The sequence below is a fragment of the Poecilia reticulata genome, linkage group LG2 (genome assembly GCF_000633615.1).
Source record: "Poecilia reticulata strain Guanapo linkage group LG2, Guppy_female_1.0+MT, whole genome shotgun sequence".
Taxonomy (NCBI): Eukaryota; Metazoa; Chordata; class Actinopteri; order Cyprinodontiformes; family Poeciliidae; genus Poecilia; species Poecilia reticulata.
In genome coordinates, this window is record NC_024332.1 from 43146904 (window position 1) to 43154243 (window position 7340).

The 7340-nt window shown below is 36.3% G+C and overlaps 1 pseudogene; it reads left to right on the forward strand.

Annotated features, from left to right (window-relative positions):
• The window catches only part of LOC103461839 (poly [ADP-ribose] polymerase 14-like), an 18495-nt pseudogene that overhangs the window by 4358 nt on the left and 6797 nt on the right, over nt 1-7340 (forward strand).

The following is a 7340-nucleotide window of genomic DNA, read 5'->3' on the forward strand; positions in this document are numbered from 1 at the left end:
ACAGGATCAAGGAAAGGGTCCGAAGGGAGAAATTAAGTAAAACTCAAGAGATCAATGTGTCACCATCCATGTTCCACATCCTTTCTCAAGATGGTGTTCAGGATAAACTCCTGCAAGTGTACCCAGAACTCAAACTGTCTTACGACCAAAAGAAGAAAGCTCTGAAAGTAACTGGCTTTGTGGACGAGATTATTGATGCAACCAAAGTGATAACCAGTGTAATGCTCACATTACAACAACAGAATTTAGAAGTAGACCAATTTTTGCCTGAGGAAAAACAAGAGGAGACCACTGATGCACCTTCTACATCTAATCTCTTCTCATCTGATAATGGGGCATTAAAGATGACAGTTCACCTTCCTTCAGAGGGGAAAATGGAGCAGGTGAGAGCAAAATAGTTGGAAATCAGTTAATAATCCGCCTCACAGACTGGCTTGGAATCGTTAATCTGCCTATTGATTCTGCTTGTCGGTTCCAATAACTTTAGATGTAGTTATGTGATTTTACACAATGAATATTTTGAATTAAAAAAATATACAACATGGCATCGGTGCAGAAGCGCTCAAAATTATGCTTATATTTCACTAAAGATGATGCTACAATACTACTGACCCTTTGCACGTGATGTCACTCTCTTCGAAACTCGGCCTGCTCTACCATGATGGACGTCAAAACAACCTATGCGCTCCTGTAAAGCCTCTCAAAAAACGCACATTTGGTTGCTTTAGGGATGCCACCTGTCCCGTAAAATACTAAATCGTCCTGTATTTGGCTGTCAAATGTTGCGTCCCGCAATACGGGACGCGATTTATTCCGTATTTCTATAAATGATGATCAGTTACTCAGTACTTGAGGAGTTTACCAAATACTTTTTACACTTGTTTAATTAAATGTGTTTCAGGTATGCTACTCTGATTGGAGTATAATTCTGAGGTACTCTAACCAACCTCTATGCATGAACGATTGCTCTATGGATCACTTTTTAAAAACAAAAAACACCTCCATAAAATAATGTCTGTCACTGTAGCATACGTCCCACCACATGAGTTGGGCGCCGCGCCGCGGTGGGCGTCCCTTATTTTTATTTCTGAAAGGTAGCAACCCTAGGTAGCCTAATGTCGCTATCAGATGTGATAATATTAGTTGATTTCACAATAAAAATGGTCACAGGGTGCTGGGCGGTAGGCTGCATAAACAGGGGAGAAAACCAAACTTGTAATTTTATTGTATAACTCTTAATGAGGAAAGATACGGCAGCGATGGAAAACAGCCGTCAATCATAATAACTGTCAGGCCTCGATGTAATCACAGATTTGCAGCGAACCCTTTTTACAAGGTAAGACGATTAACGTTCATATAATTTATAAGTTAGTATAATTAGAAGGATATAAAATACTGCATTATGGAGAACGTTGTAACAGTCATACTGCTTGGTTCCTAGAGATGAGTATGTTTTACCACCAGGGGGATCCTATTCCCTTTTTCCTTTGTATTATTGTACAGAAGAAGATCTAGTCTTCCACATTGTTGCAGAGAACATCAGTGATGATGAGGTGCATAGAGGTAAACGTTACTTTTCTCATGTATGAGAACATAATGTTTAGTACCGTGGAGATCTGGCTTTACATGGAAGAAGTGAAATTAATTGAAAGTGTGGAAAACTTCAACAGTGTGTTGCAGGTCCCAGGTGGAGGGACAGGCGGGCAGATCCAAATAACCTGTTTTAACAGGAGAAAGAAGTGAGTCACAGGAGACGGTGTTGCTGCGCTGGTAGCTCTCATCCGAATGGAGGAGAGCTTTGTTTCTATACAGAAATGTTGCACCGTCAGTCCCGTAATGTCCCACTTCTGCCATCTAGCGGCGCATTTATGCTACTGCGTGACATTGATTTACAAATTTTAAAACAGGGTCAAATCCTAAATTAAGATCACAATTAAACCAAACAAATGTGACCACACTTTGTGGGGGGTCACAAATGTGTCCTGCTAACTCCTTCTCCAACCTCTCACCTAACCGCACCAGTGGTTAGACGCATACAAGGTACGCGTCTAACCACTGGTAACTAAGCTAGCTGTTTCCATCCATCCATTTTTCCGCTAGGAATCGTGGGTTCCCTGACAAACAATTTGGTTGGGCTCTCCCCGCGCCCCTGCTGTTACAATTCTTTGAGTCTATTTGACCCATAAAAAGCGTCACAATTTTAAAGCCTGGCATCTGCCTTGATTTCTTTGGTTCAATACTGATAATTAGCACAATATTTACTGCTCATTAATTTAACATCCAACAGTCCACATCCAGTATGCAAGTAGGTTGCTTACATTTTTTCTATTAGTTTACTGAAATGTCTCTCCCCATGAGCAACAGTCAAAAGCAACGTGCAAAATATCCATAAAAATCCAGACTTCTCAAAAACGCTATGTAGTTGCATTTTATTGAAGCTGCAGTACATAACTTTAATAAAAATGTTTTCTCCATATTTGTTAAAGCTGTCACGATGTTGTAGCAGTTTGTTATGAGACAGATAATCTGAGAAAACAATCAAGCTCCTCCATCTCCTTCCTGAATTACTATTACTGGTTGAAGTAATGCACTGTTCTGACCAAAACAGCCAATCAGAACCAGGAGGACACTCTTAGTGCTGTCAATTAGCCTCATTCACTCACTTCTAAATGTGCTAATGGTGGAGAAACAACTTATCACTTCAAGAAACCATTTATTTGCAGTCATTGGTAGATATACTAACTAAACTGAGCATTCACAGTTTTGTGCTATGCTAGCTGCAGCACGGCACAAATCGAGGTGGAGGAAGGATGAGCAGCACCACGTGAGATTGTAATTGACAGCACTAAAACTCCTGGTACTGACTGGTTTCTAGCACTGGGAGAAGGCAGAGGAAATACATTTTTCACAGATTACCTCTCATACAATACTCTCACAACATAATGACAGTTTTAACAAATATGTGGAAACAAATATTTATATAAAAGTTACATACTTCCGCTTCAATTTCACTCAGAAGAGGACGGGTCATGAGGGACGTGGGTTAGAGCTGCTGCTGACTGACTCGCCTATTGTTAAATGGTAAAAGGTACAAGTTAAATATATGAATATGTTGGTAATTTTTTTCCTTAATTCATTAAATGCTAATGAAATGGAGGCAAACAATAGTCTGTAGCTAAGATAATTATGCTAAATGTTTGATAATTTCACACAGTCTACCCACCTCTCTTGGACAAAAACTGGGTTATAAATTAACACTCTTGCCTTTTTCTTTCTCTCCCTCCCTTTTTTTTTTGAAAACCTGATTTTATAACTTTTCTTAGCAAGACAGTAACTGCCACAATCGTTTGTGTTTCCTACTGTCTGCAGCTAACAGGGTCACTCTGAAGCGGCTCCAAGCAGGAACGAACCATTTAACACAGATAGAGGGGGTTCAGAGCAAATATGGATGTGTGTTTTATGATCTGGGAGTGGAAACATTAAATGTTTACTGCTAAAAACAATCTTTGAAAATACACTATTATTAATTTTGTAATTGACAGGGCCCCAATTTTTTTTTTAATTTCTATGAACAAAAAAATAAACAATTAAATTGTGGAGGGCCCCCTGTTGGTCAGGGCCCCTAGAATTGTTATCACTTTCCCCCCCTTTACCGCGCCCCTGGTCAGAACTGTTCTTTGTTTCTTATGACTTTGCTTGGTAAAGAATGATGCTCTGCTTTTAGGTCAACAGCAATTGTTATTTTAAATTAATTAAAAATATTAAATAAAATTAAATGAATACAATAAATAAATACAATTGATAGAAATCAGTTAATTACTTTTATATTCAATATTGGAGAAAAGTATTCTTTGTTTCTATTAAAGCAACTTAAGTCTATGTTTCTTTAGTTGTGCTTCTAAACCACAACTAAAGTGGTTATTATTGCACATAACACTTGGTAGTAAAAAACATTTTTTTTTTTTATTATTTCCATGTGTTTGACATCATTGGGAAGCTTAGACACTTTCAGAATCTACAAATAACTCAAAATGCCCAAGTAGACCTGTTCATGTCGTGGCTAGTCATATTTACCAAACAGCACCACTCTTCTCATTACGATGAACAAGGAAAAGGAACAAGGACTAATATTATCATTTCAGGTTCCATCATATATTGCAGGGGAAATTTCAGGATAGGTAATCCGTGACTCTTTGCTAAATGGGTTAAATGGTCCTCAGCCTGAAAAAATTTGAGAAACACTACAATAAAAAAAATTTAAAAAAAGAAAAGATAAAAATGTCAAACAGTTCACCATATAGTGGCGTTTCGAGACAGTTTCTCCTTCCTTAAGTGTCCCTTAAGTGTATTAGGTTAGAATTACCAAAATTACTCCTACTTGCTACATGGCAGAAATCATAGAATATTTTCAGAGATTTTTTTGTAACTTTCCTCAAATTCAAATTCAAAAGTTTATATAAATTTGATCAGTGTCAGGGATAATTGTGTTTTAAACCTTATGATTTGAGTCAAGTCTTTTGGGCGTCCTTCCACAAACTTCCCAATAGTTTGTTGGAGTTCTGCTCCATTCCTCCCAGCAGAACTGGTGTAACTGAGTCCATTGTGTAAGCCACCTCAGATTTCAGAGTTCTTCATAGGAGTAAGATATGGACTTAGTGATGCATGTTTGATATAATTACCTCAGATGCTTCCTTGAAGTCATGTCAGAAATCCAAGACGGTGCTGCCTGGTGTCCTTCCTAAATTTGTTTTCTTTATAATTCTTTATGAGTTTGAGGATATTTTACAGAATAAACCTTTTGACCTTGATGTCTTTTTTCTAACTAGTCAATGAATGTAATTTTCATCAGTATTGTTCATAATAAAATGTCTAAAAACTTTGTGAAATTTATTTCAAACAGGAGTATTCATCTGATAAAGGCAACAAAAAGTGTAAGTATCCATGAAGAAAATATTTTGATTAATTTCTTATAAATGATGGGATTTACTAATTTCCACGTCGTCTTTCTTTCTGTACTCTAAAAATATTTCGAGGTACCTAAATATAAGTATACAAACTATTAATATATAGGACTAGTTCTATTAATTATTTTAAAACATAATGGCAAAAATTGTTTTTAGGTACACCTGCATGCATGTACATGAACCAGTATGTAACATATATCCAAACTCAGAACACATCTCTTTAAACAACTTTATGTCCTCTGATCACAACTGCACTGTTTTATTAAACCAATACATACATTTTAAAATGTTTGTATTTTTTGTTTTTAATGTTCTATTTGATTTTATGTTAGATGATGTGAGGTGATCTTGAATTTCAAGATATGTGCCATTCAATTAAATGCATGATTATTATAAGTAAATATGAAGAACAAGAATAAAAATGGTTATTAGTCAATAAAATAAAATCTAACTCCTGGATGAATAAAAAAATTCACTGACACTTTCAGGTACTTGAAGTTGTGCATACTGGCTGAAATTGTCAGTGTGTGAAAAACAAACAGTTTGACTTTTAATTTCAAGATGTAGATACTTTAAATTGCTCAATTCTAATTTAACTGGACCATCATGCTAAAACTTGAGTTTTCTACTTCTACTTTATGCCTGGCACAAGAGTGCTTAAAAAACCAACAACACATTGTATTTGTGGATACAATCTCTACCAATAAAGCCGATTCTTCTTATTTACTTTGGATGTTGTACTACTGTACTACTGATTCTCTCTGTGATTGTTGATAAAAGGCAGTTTCTAGGATTTAGTTAACCTGTAAAGTTGCAGTTTTATTAACCCGTTTGTCTTGCATCTCAAACAATAATTACAAAAGATAAAATTATCACTATTTTTTTAAAGTTTCAGGTCATACTTAGATGGTGCCGCTAATAGATGCTTTCTCCTCCGCTCATCAACAAATATGGAATTTGGTTCCAATTCATTCATATCCTCCTGACTACCAGGAAAAAACATATTGTCCAATCACCATTTTTTTAAAATCCCACATTCTTTGTAAGGTAATTAGAATACTGGAAATATTTTTTTTGGAAAAAATGTTTTTATTTTTGAAATATGATGTGTCCACTACAGAGGACAATTTTTCAACTTTTAAATACTACAGTAAAATACAGTCAAAATAATTCATAGAATGTTTTAATATGCTGCTAAAAGACTTATTTAGAATATTCCAACAAAATTTTAAACCAAAATTTGCACAATAAAAAGTTTTATGCACTTACTTTGTATTTTCCGATAAATTGTGTTATTACTGATGAACGCCATTTTTATGAATTAGAAATAGGTACATACAAAGGTCCAACCTCTTCCAATGTAGTATCATTGAAAAGCCCTAAATGTCCTCTCTGGATACCAAAATGAATTAATTCAGTAGAATGCAGAGGGTGGGAGATATTCAAGTTTACAAATGTTCTCTACAGAGAACAAAAATGAACTACTGGTAGTCAGGAGGATGTCACAGGTTTTTACTAATTCATTTTTCAATAACAGCAGACCACGCAGGGACCATTAAACAGTCAACAGTTCAAGATTCCAAACCTGTGGATGAAGGTCAAACAGGTCCAAAAGGCAACGGTGGTGATTCAGATGATGAGGAGCAGTGCTCCAAGTCAGCTGTTTTAGGGAATATTCCAGAGTCTGTGACCTCAGAATTCCTGGAAATGCTTGTGGAGAACATTTTGAGAGACCTAAGCTCTCCGACTTCCTCCCAGGACTACAACCTGGAACTGATCCCTGACATCTCCTCTGCTGTTGCCACTTTCAAGAGTGAAAAAGGTACCAACTTAGTTCGTTTGTAAAATGACACGTGGAACAACTTGAAATTTCATGTAATTTAACATTTTTCATAGATAACAACGAATTTATAGAAAGATGTCCTCAAAATCGGATGTTTACAAAGAAGAACTTATCAGTTCGACCCCTTGAGACCACAAAACAGATCATGGTGGAAGGGGTTTTGGACTGCAGTGAAGACATGCTGTGCCTGTACTTTGAGAATAAAGGGGGAGACGTGGAAGATGTTCAACTGAATGAAGCTGAACAATCTGGTGTCGTCACATTTAAGAACCATCAAGGTAGTTAACCTGCCCTACATTTTAATTACTGCAGTTTATTCTGAAAGTATGTTCTATGATTCATAAATGTAACTGCTACCAATACTGAATTGTGTGTAACTTTGTGTTTTAATCCACAGATGTTAAGAACGTCTTGGGTAAGAAGCACAAACTAAAAAAGGAAGAAGTCAAAGTCTACCCGTTCTACAAATCTTTGGGAGTTCCACTTTATGGGAAAGATAAACCATCACCAAAGCTTCCTGCTGCCATCTCTGA